The sequence below is a fragment of the Miniopterus schreibersii genome (assembly GCF_964146895.1).
Source record: "Miniopterus schreibersii genome assembly, chromosome: 14".
NCBI lineage: Eukaryota > Metazoa > Chordata > Mammalia > Chiroptera > Miniopteridae > Miniopterus > Miniopterus schreibersii.
Genome location: NC_138114.1, coordinates 9,813,696 through 9,838,357, shown reverse-complemented (window position 1 = coordinate 9,838,357; position 24,662 = coordinate 9,813,696). Strand labels below are relative to the sequence as shown.

Sequence of the window (24,662 nt, the reverse complement as noted above, 5' to 3'; positions counted from 1 at the left end):
CAGTGTTCTTAGGCCATTCAAATGCCAGCAGAAAGTGAGACTCTGAGTGGTGAGGAACACATGGATGCCTAATTATGTGGTTTAACTTCCCTTTCCTCCCCCAAAGAGGAAGCACTTTGACACTTGTCTTGTTAGGACTGTTATTCCAGAGACGATACCGATAATTCCTCTGGGACGTTTTCTTGGGTTGATTTAACTCCAGAAGATGGCATTTGCAAAACTGCTTTGGATTTAATTTCACATGCGTTATCTCATTTCTCCCTTAAACCAAGGATGGGTTATGTGCTATTATTATTCCGATTTCACAAAAGGTGGAGACACAGTGATAAGAGGGATAAATTAAATTTCACCGGACAAATATGATTAGTTAGCAGAAACTGGACTTGAACAAAGCTATCGACTCACCCCAGGGATCACACACTTTCTTCTAAAGATCAGTGGGCAAAGAGCACAGTTTATATACCAGGTGTTTATATTTGTATGCGAAAAAAACGACATCTCACGTTAATTGAAAAGTTCATGTGTTTTCTGAGACTCCAAAGCCTTGGTGTTTTCATTGGCTTATCTGCTGGAACTTTGGCAATAAAGTGCATAAAGACACCGAGGCATCCAAAAGTAGGAAATAAACAGATACTTTCCCAAGGACGAGTGCGTCTCTGTAATAGGAGGCAGTGGACAGGAGCCGAGTGACACACTCCACGGCCTTGTCGGGCCCCTGGTGTGTTTATCCAATTCTCTCTGCTGTCTCCGAGCTCGAAGTGAGGATATAAATCTGTCACCCTCACCGAAGCGGAGGCAGGAGGCAAAGGCACACAGAACGAGGCAGGAGTCTGCAACATAAAATTACACAGATAATAATTTTACAGCAAGGAACGACTTTAGGACGCGGACAGGAGGATTTTTATCTATAATGTGGAACATTCTGAGTGCAGCGGGACCTGTCACACGTAATATATTCTGATGTGGCCTCTGAACACTTAATGGCATCCGTTTCATTATCACTTTCTTCCGCAGGGAAATAGCCCACTGAACTGTCCACAGGAGGCCCTGGCTTCCTCAGATGTGTGCAGAGATGGCTGAAATTGAGTAACACGAAATGGGCTTTTATTTTCTGTTGACTGTCACATTGTCTGACTTCTGAGGCTGTTTTAACACTTTGCTGGGGTTTACTTCTTGGTTCTGAACCGGGGGCGTGGGGAGCAGGTTGTGTCACTCAGGTTGTGCACATTACTGGGGACATTAAGTAAAGGTGTGTCGTTATTCAGAGAGAGGGGAATGAACGGGTTTCCAGGCAAGGAAAGTTATCGGAAAGACTTGCTTCTTTACAGTGCAGGGATTGCTTGATTTAGGTGAATCTGTTTGGGATCCCAAACTAGAACAGACACAGCGACTGCAGGCCCTTTGCTGGGTGCCTCTGGCTCACTTCTTTCCAGGTGGGGTGGGTGGAGCGGAGTGGGGGGGAAGGGGAAGGGAACTCATTTCCGAAGGCTGCTCTGTTCTGTAATTACCTCCGAGGCACCAGGCAGGGGTTTTCTCATCCTGTCTCTAATGTGCTGGTAATGTTACTGTCGTTTCGCAGGAATGGCTACATATAAACTCCCGGGGTCAGAGGCAAGTCGCAGACTCAGGACGGATTACAACCTGAGTGTTGTTATTGCTCAGGACTCTTTGATTTGTAATCGACAGAAGCACAGCTAAAACCACTTTTGGCAAAAGGGAATTGACTGGCTGCACAAGAGATGGAAATCCAGATATAACAGGATATAACTTTCACGTTACATACATAATGTAAAAGGTTTAAACAATATCAAAGTTACATAGAATTTACCTGCACTCCCGGCTGATTCCATCCGTAGCTCTCAGCTTTAGCTGCACGTTAAAATCCCCCCGGGAACGGAGAGCATTATGCTAAGTGAAATAAGCCAGTCAGAGAAAGACAAGCACCGTCTGATGTCGCTCACACGTGGGATCTAACAAACAAAGTGAACTAACAAGCACAATCCTGACAGGCTCATACATAGAGAGCAGGCCGACGCTGTCGGGGAGGGAGGGATTGAGCAAAACCAAAAAAGAGAGAGAGAGAAAACTCAGGGACCATGGGCGAGGAGGGCAGGGTGGTGATTGCCGGAGGGGGAAGGGAGGTGGGGGAGGCGGGGGAGGGCATGGGGGGTAATGGTGATGGAAGGGGACCTCACTTGGGGCGGTGGACACACAATACAGCGTACAGATGATATGTTGTGGAATTGTACCCTTGAAACCGGTATATTTTGTTAACCAGTGTCACCCCAATAAATTCAATAAAAAGGAAAAGAAATCCCCCCGGGGAAGTTTTTGACATTCCCACTGTCCAGGCCACATCCCAGCCCAATTACATCCGAACCTATGGAGCGGAGACCAGGCCTCTGGGCTGTGCACCAAGCCCCCTGGGGCCCACTGCGCGTCCTGGCTGAGAATCGCTGCCCTAAACGCACTCTAGGTAAACACGTTTCTCCTTCTGCAAAAATAGTCAGAGCAAGAAAAACCAGCAGGCCTTTAAACAGCTTCTGCAACCCAAGACGACAGGCACGCGTGGAGGCAAAGGAGAATGCTAGCGGGGCTCTGGATTTAAAAAATTAACTTTTATGTGTGTCATTCCTTAGGAAAGTGCTGCAGTGTTCGCTCTGAAGTGCCTTTCTCAGGTGGATTATGGCTTCAGTTCTCCGCCCGACGCATAAAGACACTGAAGTGTTTCAAGGTGACCCTGCCCATCCACCAAGGCACAGGGCAGCCGCCAGCCTGTCTGAAGCAGCGTTTCTCCAGTTACCCGAGCACCGAGTTCACTCGGAACGAATTATTCTTATTAAAACAAACTGAGAGGGACAAAAATTAAAAATGAAGCTATCAGCCATCAGCAGCCCAAATAGAGAATGAAACTCAGAGTTAGAAGCTTTTCAGGGTGTCTTTACCCACAGTTAGTGGGTGAACAGTCACCTGTGAGGAATTTTGAAGAAAAATACATTTAAAAGTTACTTATATTTTAAATGTGCCTTCGAAATTTGGGACTAAAGTTTAATGTCAGGAGAAATTTTATTTTATATATTTAAAATAATTTATCCTCATTGTTGAAAGTATTACAAAAGTTCCCTTTTTTCACCCCGCTGACCCCCTGCACCCTGCTCCAGCCTCCCCACCCCAGGCCTTCACCAGCCACACTGTGTCTGTGTCCATGGGTTGTGCACGTATGCGTAGGAGTTCCTTAAAGCTGTGGTGCACGTACACATGGAATACTGTGAAGCCAGTTTCAAAGAACTAGCATTGTCTTGGCTACTTTATTATATTGTTCCTTTAAAATACGGGTGGGGCAAAAGTAGGTTTAAAACTGAGTCCTGAAAACAGTTTATTCTTGTATCATTATTTATTATTGTATTATTTTCCGTACCAACAACTGTAAATCTACTTTTGCCCACCCTGTATGATTATGCTAGATCGTTTATTTTTCAAAATAAATTTTAGAACTGTTCGTTTTTATTTCATTTTGATTAAAAATAACGTTTCAATAACTATATATGGTGCCAGGTGGGTACTGAAAATATCAGGGGGCAGGGAGCACTTTGTGAAGCATGTGACTGTCTGACCACTGTGAAACTAATGCAAAGTACTATTGCACGTAAACTGTAATTTAAAAAGTAATAAAATAAATAAATAAATAAATCTTCAATTAAATAAGAATCTAAATCTTTTTTTTTTTAAATATAATTTGAACAGGGAAAGTTTAACATAAATAATTAATGATTTCAACTGTGAATTGGAGTGACAAGGGCGTCACTGGTAAGTTGCCTTGGAATTTACTGGCAGTCACGCCTGGGGTGTGGTGGGGTCAGGCACAGGAGGTGCCTCAGGGGAAGCACTCTAGGAAACTGTCAGGTGGGGCCAGGCAGGGAGGGGCAGGGCGCCAGGGGGCTGCTGGCCCCGGGGAGGGAGAGGCCACCCGGAGGCAGGAGCCGCACACCTGGGCACACCTGAACAGGAGCCAGGAGCACAGCCTTGCCTCCTGCAAAGTCTCTCGAGTGCCTTCCACTGTCAAGGCTTCCGCCAGTTAGCAAAGGAACATATTCCAAAGGCCCAGATCAGTTTTTACAGTGCAGAAGTTTTTACAGTGCAGTTAAGTTGAATTTGGAGCTGAGTCAAACCAATAAGCCGGAACACCCTAGGACCTGGGTGCTACTGGTTTAGTGAGTGTGGGCCGGGGGTGCTGTACCCTGCCTGGGGGAGCTGACTAGTTCCTCACGGAAGAACCATCCCTCTGGAAGCCAGGAGCACCTCTGTATCAGCAAGGCCCCGGCAGGAAACGAAGCAAACCTAAATGAGGTTAATTTGAGAGCAGTCTCTTGAGTAGTGGGCACAGTGGGGAGGCCACAAGGGAGGAGGCACCTTTCTGGGGCTACCTGCAGCCGAGAGTCTTTCCCTGCCTGGGCCTGGAGAGGCAGGAGGAGGTTACTAGAACTTGAAGTGTGTGGCAAGGGCTGCCGGACAGGATGACAGGAGCTGTGACCTTCAGTCCAGAGTGCAGCCAGCCAGGGCACCCATGAGGTGAGGACCACAAGCTCTCCTTCCCGTAATCTGTCAGTGCCACACCCCTCATCCCACCCCAACGCCCACAGCGAATGAGCCCAACTGGAAGCCAGAAGAAGAACTGTCAGGCACTCAGCACAGCCCCCTGAGATCCAGCTGGATGGGGACAGGCCGTGGCTAGGGAGGGATGGACAGAGCTGGCTGTGTCCCGAGACTGCTCCTCCTGCTCCGACTTCAGACCCTGGGCCCACTCGGTCCCCAGAGCATCTCCTCCACCAAGCTCTGAGTGAGGCCTGGGGTGGACAGGTCAGGGAGGTCTGAGATGTCCAGCCTGCGGAGGTTCTGGGGGGGTAGAGGCAGGCGAGGCCCCCGTTTGGAGATTTGGGGGCAACCAGCCAGCGAGAGCTCCTGTAAGGAGCTGGCCAGCTGGTGGAGGCGACTGAGACACCAGCCATCCACATGGGGACAGCGCTGCAGCAACAGGGACTACAGCCCCTTCAGGGCCAAGAGGTTGTCCAGGGCTTCGCAGTTGATGACACAGTCGCTGGCATCACAGCCTCTCTAGGTACTGCCTGGAAATTCAGCAACTGGGGAGAGGAGTGGCCACGCCCAGGGGACCGAAGCCACTCTCTGCCGGGAACCGACTTCCCTTGTGCGCTTTGACATCTGCCTTTGGGGCCTGTACTCTCCCAGAGCCTCCACGTCCTAGCCGCGGTCAGCGAGGAGCTTGAGCAGCGCCTTCCCCTTCCCCTTCCCCTGGCTGCCCTCGGGACCACCGCCCCGCTCAGGCCGCGGGTGCCCTGCCCCCCGGTTCCATGTGGGGCCACCAGATGCGGGATGCCCTGGGGCTCCATCTCGCTGAGATCACATAACCCGAAGGGGCGATCATCCAGATCTTACATAGTGTGGAACTAAGAAGTGTGCCTTAATTATCCCACCGTTTAAGAGTAAAGTGGAATGGGAGTTATAACACAATCCACTGTAAGTAGTAACCAAGTACCGTGTGCTAAAAACTTGTCACTCGCGCCTGAAGCAATACATATGAATTTCAGCATTAATTCAGTTAATAAGAAAAAAGGAAACAGCTAAAAGAGTTACATTCATCACCCACTACCTCCACTTCGAAATGTATAAAGGAAATAATAAAGAAAAGAGAACGTGTAATATAAAATAATAAAAAATTTTAAATATGAAATTATAAAAACTTAAGAAATCATACAAATTAAAAAAGGAGTGATACACAAACCTGAAAATGGGTGTTTGAAGAAGACTAAAAGATGTATAAGCATTGAGAAAGACTGAGGAGAGAGAAGTGAAATTAGAAAGAACACTGTGAATGAAAATGGGATAAAAAATTATATAGAGTGAACATTATATTGAACTTGGAATACAAATATATTTCAATGTGTTTGACAATATAATTGAATAGGACAGTTTTTAGGAGAACATAAATAATAAAAATGACCTCGTTGAATTTATAACAGAAGTAGAAATACAATACCAGAAAATATCAATGTAATTAACCTCATTAAGATTTAAATATATATATATATATGTATATATAATAATCACAGAAAGAGCATAGGATGTTAAGATGCAGAAAAATTTATTTTATAGCTGTCTACATACAAATGGCTGTCTTCATACAAAAGATTAATTTGATCCCCTCTCTTACATCATACACAAAAATTAAATCAAAGTCCATCAGAGACCTAAATGTAAGAGTAAAGCTATAGAAGTTTCAGAAGAAAATACAGGAGTAAACCATCATCTTGTATTAGACAAGGCTATCTTAGTTATGACACCAAAAGCAGAAGTTATAAGATTGATAAATTGGACTTAATCAAAATAAAAAACATTTCTGCTTCAAAGCATGCCATCAAGAAAGTAAAATGACAACCCACAGAATGGGAAAATTATCTATTTGCAAATTATATATCTGATAAGATAATTGCTTCCAGAATATATTTATTTTTCAAAGTCTTATAATTTAATAATAGACAAATAATTTAATTTAAAATGGGCAAAAGATCTGAATAAACGTTTCTCAAAAGAAGGTTAAAATATGACAAATAAGCCCATGAAAAGTTCTCAGTGCCATCAGTCATTAGATAGCACTTCATAAGCACCGGGATGGCTATAATAAAAAGGTTTTGACAAGGGTGGGGAGAAATTGGCACTTTCTCATACGTTGCTGGGGGGAATGTAAAATAATGCAGCCATTTGGAAAACAGGTTGGCCGTCCATCAAAATGTGAAGCATGGCGTTGCCCTACGGCCCAATGTCACTCCTGTCTCCACTCAAGAGAAGGGAAGATACATGTCCACATGAAACTGAGACACAAATGCTCCTAGCAACCTGGCTCGCAGCAGACAAAAGGTGAAGACAACCAAGTATCTGACAGTGAATGAGTGAACACTTAGCATGCGGAATGCACATCAGTGACTTTGCTTGGTAACAGCAGAGAATGAAGAACTGATACATGCGGCAACACGAATGTATCTACACACACAACATTCTGCTTGGCTAAAGCAGCCAGCCACAAATGTTGCACATGATGTGACCTTCTTGATATGAAATCTCCAGAACAAACAGATCTATAAGAAGAGGAAGTGTATTAGTGGCCGTTTAAAGCTGGCTGGGAATTTTATGGATGGAAGAAAAAGAACTTGTTTAATTTTAACAAATTAAAGTGTTGATGGGTACAAGATTACTCTTGAGGGGATACAAATGACCTAAAATAATTGTGGTGGTGAGCACACTACTCTGTAAAGATATCAAAAAGGATTACAAACACTGAAAAATGGGTAAACTTTATAGTATGTAAATAATATCTATAGTAAGCCGTTAATTGTTTTTTAAAGTAAAACCTATTTTAGAAAATTTGTTATGGAAACTAGTACTTACTAATAATTTTTGCTATATGACACTGAAAATGATCAGCAGTGGTATTTGTTTTTTACTTAACTGCTGGTTCCCTTGGTAGCAATAATAGATTAACATAATTTAAAAAGCCCAAGATTGAATATATATATATATGTATGTGTGTATATATGTGAGTGTATGTATATTCAATATAAAATGATTAAAAATAATTTTTAATCATTTATGATTTTAAATATTCTGGTTCCTTAACCTGATAAAGTATATCTTGCAAAACATATTGTAAATATCCTTCTAACTGGCAAAAATAATATCAGTGAAGGAATAGATAAATGTGCTATGCTCATAATGAATAGACTAACAACTTAAATAATTGAAACCTAACTATTGTATTAACTTAAATTTATCACAAAAACTTAAGTTTAAACAAAAAAAGGGAAATTATAAAAATTCCACAAATAAAAACACACATAGACATATTATTTATAGATTGAAAATATATAGTAACAGTTATAAAACATGGAGCAAAATTATGCAAAACAAGTGCATATCAATATTTGCTTTTGAGTTAAAAAATGGAAGGGATGGAACTAAAGAGAGTAAAAGTGAAGCTTCAGATTTATCTGTACAATTCTGTTTATTTAATTTAAAAGTTAAAGGTACAAAAATTAAAAAGTCAACATCTATTATTGTTGCAGTAGATACATGGATGTATGTTATCTGTAATTTACTGTGGTTTCAAATTTACAAATTAATTCTGGATGATTTTAATATTATTAAAACATTATTTCAGATTGCTAAATTATATTTTTAAAGAATTATGCTATTTAAAATTATTAAATTTCCATGTTAAAGGTATATTAATCAGTACTATTAATCTAAATGCCTGTGTGTACCCACTTCCCAATATAAACATAACATGTATTTTATTTTAGTTTTATCACAATAAGTCAAAAAGATATTCAGAAATTATAGTATTTTCACCACCAGACACACTGATCACACAACTTTGTTAAATCTTGTGAAATTAAGTGCATAATGATCATTAAAAAGAATTTTTTTATAGCTTTTGCCCTGCTAACTTTTCTTCTTTTTCTGAGAAAATTTTGGCACATTATATATTTCAAATTTACATAGTGTCTTAATATCATTTTCACTTAATTCCAATCTTGTATTAAAATACATTTTCCATGTAAATAAGTTTTTAAAATTCAACTCTATATTCAAAAGATGCACAAGAGAATCTAAAGCAGATGTAAGGTTCATAAGCCTTAATAACCATTTATTGAATTGATGGATTAATACATGGAATTCTAGCAGCAACTTCTTTCTTGATATTTGCATTTTTTTAGTAGTCAGCGAAATTAAGCCATTCAGTGTTTTCCCCCATCTGCTCCATTCAAGCCATGCTCATGTCAGTGCCGTACCGTTTTAAACCAGGCGTCCTGTACTAACACTCTGCTTTCGGGGTGCTCTCTGCCTGCTTCCCCACCTCCACTGCTTCACACAGAGGGAAACTGCATGAGCCCTGCTTCTACCCCACTGCATCACACTACCTCAATAAGACTGCTTCAGGCAAAAAGGTTTGGTTTTTTTAGTTCATCTTTATTGTTGAAAGTATTACAGATACCCCTTTTTCCCCCCCATTGGCCCCTCCCCCCCTCTCCTGCCCCCGTCCCCAGGCCTTCACTGCACTGTCTGCCCTTGGGTCATGCATATAGGCATATAAATTCTTGGGTTAACCTCTCTCCCACCCCACCCCACCCTTTTCCCTCTGAAATTTCTCAGTCTGTTCCATGCTTCTACGTCTCTGTATCTATTTTGTTCATCAGTTTATTTTGTTCATTAGATTCCACATATGAGTGAGATCATGTGATACTTGTCCTTCTCTGGTTTATTTCACTTAGCATAAAAGTTTTGATGCTTGTGTCATAGGCAGGCTTTTTAAAAAATGGTATAATGCAAGAAAGTACTTTCATAGCACCCAGCATATACTAATCAATGAAAGCTTTTTGCTATTGCTTTACCAGTTGCTTGACGGGAGATCAGGGAGGGAAAAAGGCATCCCATGTAATTTGCGTTCATTTTAACAGAGAATTCAATACAGTACTTTCCAGTAACATTGTAACATCCATCATATTTGTTGTGTGTGCTTGCTTAAGTTTTAAATCTCTACAATCTTATTTACTTTTAAAATGTAGATAATGAAAAACCTATTTTATACACTCGATCAAAGATTAAATACATGTAGGTATAGATTAAACACAACTTTCCACAGCGCTGGGAGGAAAACCTATACCCTACTGGTACGTTTGATTATGTGCAAGCTGGAACTGGTCCCTAAATATCCTAGGATTTAAGAATAGTATTAGTAGTTATTATTTATGCAGAAATTTAGTGTTTCAACAATGCCTACATGTATTTAAGACTGAGTACATAAAATGTAGATGAGCACCTTCTATTGTATTTCATTGGCTCCAAGTATAACTTCTCTTTCATTTTCCAAAAAAACAACAACCTAAAATCATGTAGATTCTAGAAAAAGTTGGGCTCTATTGTGTCTACTGTTTTGTATTTGCCTCCACAAGTAGTGCATTGTGGATACTTTTTAAGTAAAATAATGACAAAATAGAATTTTGCAAAGATTGTTACATTTAGGTTTTAAATCCTTTTAGAATTGCAACTGTGTGTGTAGAAAAACATTGCTGAAACATCAGCATCTCAGCTAGAAGTTCCCAGGGAAGAGGTTCTGCAAAACACTCAGATATGTGCAATCACATCCAGTTCTATTGCCACCAACTGCTGTGTGTTGAATATCAAATTTCAGAGTGTTAGTAACATATCTTCAAAATAAAGACATTTTGCATATGTTGGGTATATTGGCTTCTAAAGTCAAGTCATCTAAGGAAAGTCCCAGTTATTGCTGAGTTTTGTTGTTGAGGCCTTTTGAAAATCCTTATGTAAAATTATCTAAAGCAAAGGTGCCTACAAATGGAATTAAATTAAATGAGAAGAAAGGGAAGAGGTTTGATCATTGATTTTTACAACTCACCTACCCAAATGCCTACCTGCTATTTCTTAGATTCCTTCACATGTTCCTTTAAATCCAAGATATATATTTAGGGAAAGTTAGTGATGTGGTTCAAAGCAAAATGTGATTAAAGCTAAAACCCCTTCCTGCCCTCTCCTTATTAAATCCGAGTTCCTGCATGGATTATACACGGGCAGGGAGGTGGTGAGAGGCAGAACTGTTGAGGTAAAAAGCCCTGACTGGGAGGGAGAAGTCCTGTGGCCCTTGCGTGGGAGGCATCTGAGGTCCAGAACTTCGGGGTGGCCTACACGCTCCCGCCCAGGCCAAGGCGGGGCCTGGCTGCAAGTGCACCCGGGGGATAACAATCTCCAGAGCAACACAGCCAAAAAGTGCTGTGCTCACACTTCTTAATTACTTAAGCATATTCTTGTCTTTATTTTTGTTGTTGACACTGTTACGTCCCCATTTCCTCTCCCTTTGCCCACTTCCACCCGGCCCCGAGGCTCCCTTGCCCTGGCATCACCGCTCGGTCGTCTGTGTCTGTGGGTTATGCATAAATATTCTTTGGCTGATCCCTTCACCTTCTTTCATGCAGCCTCCCCCCCCCACCGACAGCTCTCAGTCTGTTCCTTGTATTTATGCCTCTGTTGGTTTTGGTTCATCAGGCTATTTTGTTCATGAGCTCCCATATGAGATCATAGGGTATTTGTGTTTCTCTGGCTGGCTTATTTCACTTAGAGTAATACTCTCCAGGTCCGTTCACACTGTCACAAAAGATAAGATTTCCCTTTTTTATGGCCCTGTAGTATTCCATTGTGGAAATGAGCGCTAGCCTTTCAATCGCTCGTCGACTGGTGGGCATTTGGGCCGCCTTCACATGTTGGCCATTGTAACATCGCTGCACAGAGTCATGGCGCGCCTCTGAGAGGGTAAAACAATCAATCCTTACGTTAAGCTCGACCGGACAGCTGTTGAGAATAATTATTTAAGAAATACGTTAAGGCTGGATTGTGTGTGGGAAAGAGGAGCGGGATAGAGGCCGTGGAAAAGACGCAGAAGCTTGGCCCAAAGCCCGGCCAGGCGCTGGAGCCCTGCGCCAAGGCGAGTGTCAAGGGTCCGATGGGGCCGGCGCGGCGCACCTCGCTGCGGGCCCTGGGCCTCGGCGGGAGCTGGTGGCAGAGCGTGTTCGCGGGGGGACAAAGACCCCAGGCCCCTGTGCGCGGACAGCCTCGGGGGGGGGGGCTGTGCTGACGAGGCTAAATCAAGGTTTCCCACACAGGCACCTTTTCCGTGTCAAGCGTTCCATGTACTTTGCACTTTTGAGCTATAAAGTGCCTGGGGGGCAGGTCCAAAACACAAAATTAGTATAAAAAGTGTTAAACATGTGAACTCGAAAAACCTCTCAAATAATCACTTTGCCCGCTTCCCTTCCTTGGGAAGCATCCATCCGGCTCTCAGCTCCTCCAAAGCCGGCTCCCATCGCGGGGGCTGGCTTTCCTTGGCCTCAGGCCGTGCTTGGAAAGGAAGGTGGTTCTGGAATCAGCTGATGAGAAGCATAAGGAGCTCTGCAGGCATCTCTCTTCGGGCTCCAAAAATGCTCCCACGAGCCCTGTCCACTTCCCAGACCACGTCGCAGCCCTCCACCCGCAGAGCCACCGCCCGAGGGTCCCAGCCCGGCGGCCCGGCGGCCGGCAGTGAACACACGTCTGTCCTTTCGCTTTGTCCCTGGGCCTCAGCGAGTCTGACTCACGGAGACAAATGTGCATGGAATTTGCGTGGACAACAGCGATGTCTTGTGCAGACAGACTGGGGGGCACCTGGCCTGATGTCTCCTGTAAAACCTTAGTGGACTTTGGAAAGTGCGACCTAAAATGTAGGATGCGCCATTTCACATGGAACTTCACTGATTTTTCAGTTTGGTTTGAACTACTTCGTCTTTTATAAGAAAATGATGATGTTTATTAACTGTGAATTTAAAAGATGTTGAATAAAAATGCAGAACAATGAAGTTAAAAGAAAAAAATAGTAATTTGTCTATTATATCAAACTAATATTTTCAAAATCATTAAATACATGAATTATGTACACTTAAATTGTATGTAAAATTTTCATACAATGAATTGCAAAATATTTCACTGTTGAAATGTAAGCTAGTTTCAGCATTTCTAAAAGCTATTTAGGAATACTTAAAACTAGAAGTGTTTGTACCCACATCCACTATTTTCACTACCAAAATCCATTTATAAGAAAATAATCAGAGATGTTCGCAGAATTTAACATTTAATAATAACATTTATAATAGCAAAGCATTTATAGATATTTTAAAAATCCCAAGTTAAAATAGTATGATTATGTTTTATAAACACATAGATTAAGCACTGGATGTGCACAAAGTTTAATGGAAAACATTTATAAATATTTTAAAAATCCCAAGGTAAAATAGGATTATATTTTGCAAACACATAAACATAGGCACATATACTAAAACACTGGAAATGCACAAAAGGTTAAGAATGCCCATAGTGAGGTAGTAAAATTTCAGGTTGCTCATTTTCTTATATTTTCCAGAATTTTAATAAGCAGAAACAAAATCTATAACTAAGAAATAATGCAGAACCAAAAATAACCACAGGGGTGATGAAAAGGTATTTGAAAGGGTTTTAAAGATAATGTTATTTTTCTTAATCAGGTGGTTGATACTTGGGTATTTGTTTTTATGATGATGGTGATGGATTTTATGATTACATGTATTACATAAAGTGTTTGAATCCATTTATAATATTTTAGGGAAAAGTTATTTTATGAGAAAGTCATCACTCTTCTGGTTTAAAAGTAAACCATCTGCAAAAATAGAAGAAAATGTATGTGTCCTTAAAAGTAATATTAAAATAAATATATTAAGCATGCTTTTAAAAATATTAAATATTATTTAACTATTAAAGTTATAGTTAATAATACTGTATTGCATTGCATATTTGAAAGTTGCTAAGAGAGTAAATCTTAAAAGTCCTCATCACAAGGAAAAAAATTGTTTTGGAACTACATGTGGTGTCTCAGAGGTTAACCAGACTTACTGTGGTGGTCATCTTGCAACATATACAAATACTGAATCACGTTGTACACCTGCGACTAGCATACTGTTATATGTCAATTATGCCTCAGTAAAAGTTTCTTTAAAAATTTACAGATTATGAATAAGATACTCTCTCAATCCTAAATCTAGTTATCAAAAAAAAACCCAGAATGGCTAGTGCCTTCACTAACATGTCACTGATCAGGACTCAACCAACATTTTCGGCAGACAAATATAAAAAATGAAAAGTGTATATTACTGAAAAGGAAAAGTTTTTAGTACTGCTGATGCTATTAATACCTATCTGGAAAATTCAAGAGAATTAATTGAAAAATTCTTATAAAAGAAAACCAGTAAGGCCCTGGTCGGTGGCTCGGTTGGTTGGGGGTGTCCTCCCTTACCCCAAAAAGGTGGCCTCTGGGTTGCGGGTCAGGACGCACCCCTCGGCTTCAGGTTCCTCCCCGGGGGGCTCGTAAGGGAGGCAACAGGTCCTGTTTCTCTCTCAAGTTGATGTCTCTCTCTCTTTCTCTCTCTCTCTCCCTTCTTCTGTCTCTAAAATCAATAAAAAATTTCCTCAGATGAGGATTTAAAAAAGGAAAGAAAAACCCAGTAAGAAAATGCAATCAATTAGTTGGTTAACATTTTACTATCATAGCCCTGGCCGGTGTGACTCGGTTGGGCCCCATCCCTGGGTAGGGGGAGTGGAGGAGGCAGCCAAGGGGTGTTTTGCTCTCACATCAATGTTTCTCTCTCTCTCCTTCCCTCTCTCCCTGAAAAACAATGGAAAAAAATATCCTCGGGTGAGCATTAAAAAATAAATTTAATATAACAACATTGGTGGCCTCCCTGTGTATCAACACTAATCTGTTAGAAATTACGACGTGAGACTTCATGATATCTGGAACTGGTCGAGATAAGTGCTGTAATAAGTTTTCTGAGTGCCTTGGTTTGCCTGGACTCCTGATAGAAGAATGGCAGGCAGGGTGAAGTTTTGGCTGCTGGAAAGTTCAGAGTCAGCCTATTTTTATAAACATGTAAATTACAAAAAAGCAATTTTTGTTCACTCTGAGGAAAACAAGAGGTGATTTTCATTCTTTCACTGCCTCTACTGAATTAGTATTCTAAATTATATTCATCTTGTACATTTGTTGTTTGTTTTTAGGTTTTTATTATAGGAAATCCCAGGTGTATACAAAATTAGCCATTAGTTTAATAAACATCCATGTACCCAACACCCGGTTTTACAATTACTAACGTATGGCCAGTTTTGTTTTTTCTATACCTCTACCTACTTATTCCCCTACATGATTATTTTAAAGCAAATTTCAGATATCATATTTATCTGTACTTAATTCAGTAAAAGATAAGAATTCTGTTTTTAACATGCTGTCAGACCATTATTCAACTAAAAAGAAAAGAGAATACCTTTATGTCATCAGATATCTAGTCAATTTGTCCCATTGATTTATGTCTTAATTTTGAACAGTTTGAATCAGAATCTAAATATATGTGCTTCTCTCCAATACTTCTCATTCTCTTGCAATTAAAAAAAAGTTCTGTAGAGATTTCAAAGTGACTGTATCATCAAAGTGAGGTTTGGTATGTTCCTCCACCTCTGCGTTTCCTCTAAATTAATAGTTGGGTCAAGAGCCTGGACCTGACTCAATTTCGATATTTTTGAGGAGGTAGTAATATTTCAGGGTTGTGTTCCTCCACCAAGGCATACGTATGTCTAGTGGCCTCTCATTTTATGATGTTAGCAGCCACTGAGAAGCAATGTTTAGACCCACTAATAATTCATTAAGCGTGACAAATGGCGATAACCATTGTTACTACTTTTCTTCATGCATTACCTGGGATGCTTCTATAAATAACCTCCCCACTGCTATTTGATTACCTGCTGGTATATTTTTAATTAGAAAAATGTAGACAAAAGTTTCGTTCTTTCCCATTAGTTACCTGTGTTTCAACATAATAATTCGGTTCACTAGTATTCTCCCAAACTGACCAATTTATTTTTTTCTACTTATATTTTATAGCATCACTTTTTAAACCCTAATGGATTTGGGTCCATAATTCTTAATATGAATCAACACACAAATTTCCCATTTCATGTCCTGCTCTTTTTCTTTTCATGTGTTATAATTAATTCTCCACCATTATTTATTGAACCAAGGTATAACTTTATAAAAGCTTCATCAAAGTAAATTTAGGACACTTATCAATTTTGAATATTTTCAAAAGTTTTCAAGATTTAATGATTAAACATAATGATGTGATAAAAATTATTTAATGCAACCCTCTTAATTCATTTCTTATTTATTCATTTTAAAGAATAAATCAGAAAACAGTTTGTTTCCGAATCAAGTATCATAAGCAATTTACATGAAATGCAATGTAAAATAATCACATTTCCCATAAGAGACTTTGTGCCACTTTAAATTCTCAGCTATATGGGGTGAAGAATTTCTTGTTTTCCAGTGCTATTATCAACATATTATTTTTAATCAATGCAAAATGAAATATATGATAAATAATGTCACATGGTTAATACAAACGTTGGTTACTCAACTAGCTAATTTTTCTGAACCTTACAATCTCAATTCTAATTTTGCTTTCTTCCATAGATGCCTATGAACACTCAAGATGGTTCATGTACATATTCAAGTTGATATTACATACATTTCAGGTCTTCCGGGTACAATTCTGCACCCAACTCTGTGTGAGGGTTTTCCCCATAACACCAAGCAATTCTTCAACACCAGTGAGAAAGCCTGCAATTCAACCCAATTCTGATATTACTTACTGGGAGACAGCGTCAGGTTTCAGGTTAAGGGCTCAGTTCCATAAGACTGCCCTTCGTTTCAGATACTAATTGCAAATCTGGGTTGTTACCTGTGCTTCTGACCAAGTAGCTACAAACCAGAGGTTCTCACCACTTCTTGGGTTCAATTAATTTGCTAGAGAGGCTCACAGAATTCAGGAAACCGGTTTACTCACTTGATTACCACTTTATTACAAAGATGTGAAAGGACATGAATTAACAGCCAGATGAAGAGATACACAGGGCGAGGTATGGGGGGAAAATGTGAGTTTTACACCCACTTGAAGGCCTCTCTCCCTACATCTCCATGTGTTCATGAACCGTGAAGCTCTCAGAACTCTGTTTTGGGGGTTTTAATGGAGATTTTCTTCCAGAAGCGTGGTTGATCAAATCATTGATCATAGGTGATTGAACTCAGTCTTCAGCCCCTCTGCTCTCCTAGGAGGTGAGGGTGGAAGGAAGGTGGGGCTGAAAGTTCCAACTCCAGTCACACGGTTGGCTCTCCTGGCAGCCGAGATGCCTTTATCGCTCTCATCGCAGGAAATTTCAAAGTGTTTGAAGCCACGTGCCTGAAATGCAGATGAATATTTCTCCTTCGAAACCACAATCTCACACCAGCCAAACTGCCTCTATGCCGCGTTATGTTACGGCTCCTTGCAGAAAAGTCTGTGTTTCTTCTTAAGTCTTGCCAATGAGAGGCAGCTATGGGAGGCCAGTCGGGTAACCCTGAGATCAGATATAGGCAGAGAAGCAAAAATAATAGGATGTTATTAATTAGAGTGAAAACAACTGGTTAGTTTTACTTATTAAATGAATAAATGAAGGGAATGAAGGAATCACTTGGCCTGTAGGGGCAGAGTTGGAGGGGCAGTGGTCGCAGGAGTCTTAGTAAAAGCAGGGGAAGGAAGAGCAGATGAGAAGAGGGGAGCCACATGCCTGCCACACCCGCCCTGTACCCAGCGGTGGGACTCAGGCATTTCTGCCACCCCCTTCTCATTTGACTCTGCTGTGTCTGTTTGCTTTCAGCAAGTTAGAACAATTTTTAAATCCTGAGTCCACAGCTGCCGGAATATTTACTTCTCCTAAATGAAACCACTCTTTTTGTTCATAATTCAGGATTCTGGTGCTGCAACAGCAGCTGAATTGAAAATCAGCACCACAAGGTGACTCATCAAAATGGCCGGGAAAGTAAATCACACATCAAATAGAGCCAATTCCTTCATTCTTCCTGTCTGATTATATTTCCTTAGAAGATAAAATATTTAATCTGTGCTAGAGCCATGGAACCCAGAGGCTCTTACCACTGAACAGCTTTAGTGCAACAGGTTATATACATTCATCTTAGCTCTTTAGAGTGTTTGCCTGGAATACAATTATGCTCATGAGGTCATTTGGCTGAGCTTTGTTGGCTTATATTATTCCGGAGAATTTTTTTTTCAGCAGAAGTAGCTCAGTGCTGTCCTGTCTTCTCATGCCATCCTTGATTGTAAGTGATTACAGTTTAAACCATCTGGCCCGGAGGTTTTTATATCTAGTCGCTTCCCTTTTGCACCAGGGGGTATGATGTGAATGCATTTACTACGTAGCATGTAGTTTATTATGAAGAATGCTTTAATCTAGTCAGCTCGAAGAAATGGCAATCGACGTTATGAGCTAATCTCAGGACGTGAGAGAAAACCGGGTGTGGGTGTGGGTGTGGGGATAAGACAGAGGGTGAGCGAGTGAGATAGAGAGTCGTGTGTGTTTCCGTTTGGAGGGTCTGTATTTATTTCTCCAGCAACAACAAACAGAAGAAAAGGCAGAGAAAGTCAGGGGCGAGGGAGAGGAGACATGCCCAAGGGGACACAGCAAGTCAGTCCGCATTTCCTCCCGGGGGGGGGGGGGGTGGGTAGAGTGGCTGGCCTGGCCGCCAGGTTATTTTAGGGGCAATGTTTGCGAGGCCAGGGAAATGCTAGATGCCCACTTTCACGGACACGGTGAGAGGTCTCCGTGGCACTTTGCACGCCTCCCTTTCCACGGCACCAGGCCTCCCGGCCCTGGAGCTGCACCGGCTGACGTGCACCAGCCCCTGCAGATGTCCCGAGGGGCTCCCTGGAGCTGTGATCCTCGTGCTCCATGGGAAGCACAGTGAGCGCCACGTGGCCGTTCACATCCCCTCATCACTGCCCGCTGCCCCCACGGGACGCCGGAGCGCCTTCACTAGGCCTTTGCTTTCGGGTTCACTCAGGCTCCTGCTACACCTGCAACACGGGCATCTCTATACGCTTGAGTTTGAACTTGCTGAAGCAGTTCTCAGGGCCCCCTGCTGGCCCTGGCCACTGTCAGAGGGAGAGCCCAGGGCCCTCCACGGGACAAAGTCTGCTGGTCGTGCCCTTCCCGGTGTGGAAGGGGTTGGCTGTCCAGGGCTTCACCACTGCTGCCGATGTGTGGGCCGAAGAGCGAGCTCAGAGACACGCCGAGGCGTCTCTCCAGGACTGTCTGTGGCTGTCACGGGTCCCTGCCGCAGGCAGGGCAGGCTCCACCCACCGCGGCTGCTGCAGAGGCCATGGGGGCCCCAGGCCCCAGGGGGTGGCTTCTTTGCTTGGCTGGCTCTGGCCTTTTCTGAAACGGGAATTCCTGATTTATGTATGTAAATGTTCTTGGGCAACTTGAACTTGAACAACAAAATGACACATCCTTTTGAACTGATAAGAAAGAAGAAAGGAAGCCTTGAAGCTCTTTCTTTCCTATGCCATTTATTTCACTCTAAACTGCATAATTTAATTATGGCTGCTATTGTTGAGGGCAGAATTCAGAGGCGAGGAAGAGGCACACAAGATAATATAATAAAGAAATACAAAACACAATATAATTAATACATTTATTGTCTTGTAAGAATTATTTAATACCATAGAGGAGACACAGCAACATAAACCCTAGAAAGAAACCTCCAAGCAGATAAGGTTCCTAGATGCTACTTGTAGGCAAAACAACCAGCTTTAGATTTTTATGGGGTTAGACTGATGTCAGAGGATACCTTGTAAAGTCTTGTCCCAGAAACTATTTCTGAGATATCCTGACATAGATCTATGTATTTAGAGAAAACAAATGACTATAAAACATAAAGATATGCAAACATATACATATTATTGGTTATAATCTCTGAATATTGAGGTTATAGGTAATTTAATTTGTATTTTTATCTGCATATCTTCTAATTTGCATCCAATATAAATTGTAACTGTTATTGAAAATAAAAATAAAATTTGCCTTGGCCAGTGTGGCTTGGCTGATTGGTGTGATGGGTTCAATTCCCTGTCAAGGCACATCCATAGGTTCCCTATTTGATCCGTGGTCAGGGCCCATGCAGGAGGCGGCCAATTGGTATTTCTCGCTCACATTGATATTTCTCTCTCTCTCTCCCCCTTCCTCCCTCTCAAATCAATTAAAAAAAAAATTAAAAATAGTAAATAAATAAAATTATAAATCACAACTATTATATATCTTGTAGTAAAGAACATATGCGTTGTATACAATGTTTTGTGTTTCCCCAACTAGGTTGTGAAGTCTTTGAAAATAAATATGTAAAATTTTCCTAAGTTGCCTCCTTCATTCCAAACTTTCAGACCATGAGACTTGACTTGGGTGTTCAGCTGTGACTAAGAAAAAACTGGATTTTTTTTTTTTTAACTCAAGTTGACCTATGGTTCAATCATGGCTTCAAGATTTAAGAGTTGTGTGACATTAGGCCAATAATTTGCATCCAATATAAATTGTACTGATATTCTTATAAAATAGTTAACATAATGATGTTTAAATCTTAGACCCCTTCCCTTTTGGTACTTGTAAGCTAGCTCCTTTGTACAATGTGATCCACAGACCAGCAGCCTCAGCATCACATGGGTGCTTGTTGGCAAGTAGACTCTTGGCCCCATTCCTAACCTACTGAATTGAAATTTGCATTTTAACAAGATCTCCAGGTGAATCATTGTACAAAATATGTTGAGGATAATTATGCTATAGAATGTGTGTTCAGAACATAATTGGGTCATCTAGGAAATTAAATACACAAATATATCCTCAATCTGTGTGAGGCTCTCTTTGGTGCATCTTTTCTTCTACTCTCTGCCTTCATTACAAGCGATGATTTCTGATGTAGAAGACTGACAACTGCTAATGAACTGGGAAAGAGAGCAGACCAAATAAATGTTGGATTTGGTCCTCGATGGCCAAAGCCATATTGTAAGCGATCTTTTCATAATCTTCTGTTTCCTAAGAAGGAACACAAGCCATCTCTCTGTGCACCCTTAGGATGAAATGTTCTTCCACTTTTGATGAAAAAGATCCTCGAATTTTGGACATTTAATACCATATTTGGTGCCAATTCACTCTCAGAGCTTCATAACTTAAAGTGGTGTGAAAACATAGCCTAGAAATTTCAATAATTTTCTTGAGGTGATGAATTTGTAATCCACTTATGGAAGGGCTTGACTTCCTTTCATTTAATGGTATCCAATATTTTTAATGGGATTGGGGAGGAGCACAATCATTTACCATTAGTGGTGGTATAAATTAGTACAAATATTTTTTTCAGTGGGGATTTTACAATCTCTATCAAATTAAAACATGATATACTTTTAACCTGCACTTCCATTTCTACAAATCAATTCAACATAAATATTTATAAGGACACAAAGGTATGTGTGGAAAAATTATTATAGCAATATTATTTGTAATAATGAAAAATATTTGGAGCTAAGGTGAGTGCCCATCCATAGAGAGATGGCAAATGATCCATATCTGCTTACTGGGTTCTTATCATTTTGTCCAGATATCTATCTTTGCAATACTTTTTTTAGGGATGTGAAGAGACCATTAATACTTCTGGAAACTACATCCAGTTCCTGCCCTCAACTATGTGGTTCGAAATGAAAATTGGCCTATTTGCAATTATTCTGTCCCATAGGCCACTGTCGGAGGTTCCAGGTTTGGGCACCTGAACAAATGGTCATAACTCCACAGTCTGTTAAGTACAGTTGATTGACCCAGAGGTGGAATCAATTTGAGGCATGCCATAGATTTTGAAAATTGTAACTTCGATTTGCTGGGAGCCACATTTCCCGTCCTATAGAGATCATTTACTTTGCAATGAGAGAGGACAGTCAAGGTGGAAACCCACAATAATCTGATGTAAGAAGAATGTATAAGTTGTCGGTTCCAGTTCTATCCTTCTGACCCCGTAGTTAGTCATCCAGTCCTTCCTTTGGATACATGAACCGATAATTTCCCTTTTAACTGGAATCTACCAAACTGAGTTTCTATGTGGATGATATATTGGTGAGTAAAAAGTCATGTTTCAGAACAATCAAATACTTTGATTAATTTTCGTAAAACTTAAAACTTATGTGTACATAAATATAAAAATAATATAGAAGACACCTCAAAGTGGGAACAGTGATTTATCCTTGGAGTAGTAGGGGACAAGAGGAGGAAATTCTTTTGCTTTTATATTATATACTTTTATATTGACTAAAATTTTAATAATAAACTCTATTAATTTTGTATTTGAAAAGTAATTTTATAAGCCCATAAATGAAACACTTCTAGAAAGACTATATAAAAGAAAACAAGTGCTTTGCAACCACTCACTCTCAAATGTTCTGATGCCAAGCGCACCTGCACTGATTGGTCCCACCGCGAAGCCAGTAGAGAATTACGATTGCTTCGGCTAGAGAGCCAAAGATGCAGAACGGCCTCCCAACTCACAAATGCCTAATTTATGAACACCTGTCACATAAAGAGAGAGGCTACTGGCCCAAGCTAACTTGCCAGGAGGCAGCAGAGCAGAGTGGGAAATGCCTGAGCGTTGCAGCCAGACTGCTTAATTTTTAATTCTGTCCCTCCTCTTACTAGCTGTGGAGTATCTGGCAAGTTACTTAGCCTTCCTGCACCTCAGGTCCTCATCCATAAAATGTTCTGACAATGGTTCTGAACTCATAAGATTGCTATGAAATTTAGCACAAATAATGCATCACAAGTCTGAAACACACGCTGTCTACGCAAGTGTTGCCATTAGTGTTGTTAGAGGCCGCTTGTCCTCCAGGTGCTCGAGGCGGCCCTGCCTCACCATGCCCTTTCTCTAACGGCAAGCTCAGTATCTGTTACCAGGTACACGCAGCAAATCCCTTAGAATAATGATTTTCCTGTCACGGTGACAAGTTTCAACATGTTAGAATCAATTTCCTTAGAATTAATTCTTGCCCCACATATCTGCACATCATTTGACTGAAGTAGAGCTGCCCTTAAATCTATTAAATTCATTACAATAAACACAGGGAGCTTGTTCTATTTTTTTAAATTTAATATGTATTTTTTCATATACAAATTCCTGAAATCTGATATCCGTCAGAGTTGGTGGGGTGTTTCAATGTGCATCCAGGCAGCAGGCCAGGAGCGACCTGCGCTGTAGGCTGTTATTGCCTGATATGAACAAGTTTTGCAGTAGTTGTCTGTTAAATATGCCTTTGTGTATTATTAGGTATGTTGAGTTTAGCTGTCATTTAAAGTGTCCTCAAAAATAATACATTATAACCAAGCAGTGAAACAGAAGTTATTTTGTATTCAGAAAGTTACACAATAGACCAGCATGATATACATGCATGATATACATTAAAACTCTATGTCTAAAATAAAATTTCCACATAAGAAAGCATTGCGTCAAAAGTTAACTACACTTCTTCCCCTGTACTCAATAAAATAATGACACTATACTAGATAGTTACTTAAATTCAACTAAATATAGTAATTGACATCAAGAAATATGTGGCCCTCTCCACCCTCTGTGTTTCAACTTCACTTTGCCCATGGTCGGCCAGTGCAGTACCTACTGACCACACACCATGTGCCAAGACTGCTGGCGGGTCCTGTTTTCTTTCCACCAGAGGTCAAAGTCTTTCCTACTGCACTTGACCCAAAGCAGACCTTTCTCCCACCATTACTTTCAGTGGCTATAATTCTGTTTATAATTCCTAGATTTTTACTGTCCTCATGAGTGAAAACAACAACCTTTATAAATGGATCCATTGAAGTAGGAGAGTTGATTCCTGAGAAACAATATATTTACTCATAGAAAATATGCTGCCCCTTATGAGTTATACAGGTCATCTAGTCCTCAGCTATCTGTTAAACTCACAATACAGATGCAGTGTTAGCATCAAGCCTCTAGGATGGAGGTGAGGACCATTTGGGTACATATGGTCAAAGACAGCACAGAGGAAAGCACTGCCCAGCGCTGCCCTGGGTGCCGTCACCGGGAGGGGAGAGCACGGCAGGGCCACACTCAGAGCGATGCCATGGAATTCTGGTTGTAATAAGAATCCAGATACTGAAGTTAGAAATTTTCCTCAAAGAGGGAAGTGAGAGTTTTCAGAGAGAAGCGGATAGATGTTCTCACTGGAAAATCCATCGTGGTTACAGAGAAAGCCAACAGTTTCCAAGAGATGAATCTTAAAACTGAAAGCAGCTCCTAGAGACGGAACAGGGGCTCTGGCTTCCATGTCCAGAAGATCTCTCCCTATACTCCTCGCTCAGGGCCTCCTGTGTATCTTTAACTCAGGAATCAGCTTCAGTGGGGGAGACACTCAGGTTACGAAGGGTGACCGCATGGAGACTAAACCCACCGAAGGCACCAGTCTCCTGCCACCACCTCACTGAGTTCACTCCTGAACATAATCTCTTTGAATGGATTGTCAGACGGGACTGTAGGAGAGCAGGACATGTGGCCCAAAAATATGCCCCTTTGGCACGTCGCTTGCTTTGAACTAAAGGCAATCGAGACCCCATGGGCTCAGAGAAACTTCTGCCTCTGCCTCAACTACCTAGGAGAGTCTAAATTGCGGCCTTTCCCGGAATGAGAATTATTATCAGAAATATGTTTTACCTGATTAACCCATCTGTTTGACGGGGCAAACGTCTAAAGACCCATCATCTGCTCTTCATATGGTCGTGATCTACCCTCTTCTGCTTAAAGCCCCAGGCCCTTTATCCTATCTCTTAGCTCAGGATGTCATCCATGCCTCATTTTACCTTTGTGTCTGACTCTTTCACTTATGTGGGGTTTCTAACTTTCTCATGTATGTGGATGGAAGTCATACATGAGACTTCCTGTATGTATACAATTGAATTTGACTTTCTCCTGTTAATCTGTCTCATGTTGACTTTATTATCAGAGCAGCCAAAAGAACCTTTGTAGGATGAAGGAAAATTCTTCATCCTCTGCAGGACCGATGACTGCTATTTTAAATATTTCTCTTTATTTCTGC

At 41.1% G+C, this 24,662-nt stretch overlaps 1 pseudogene across 1 annotated transcript; it reads right to left on the bottom strand.

Annotated features, from left to right (window-relative positions):
• Positions 1 to 4,785: 4,785 nt before the first annotated feature.
• On the bottom strand, positions 4,786 to 11,945 carry LOC308567257 (distal membrane-arm assembly complex protein 2 pseudogene; annotated as a pseudogene). The gene is made up of 2 exons: positions 11,880 to 11,945; positions 4,786 to 5,409 (listed from the first exon to the last, which is right to left on the bottom strand). The product of its transcript is annotated as a distal membrane-arm assembly complex protein 2 pseudogene (transcript).
• Positions 11,946 to 24,662: the final 12,717 nt, after the last annotated feature.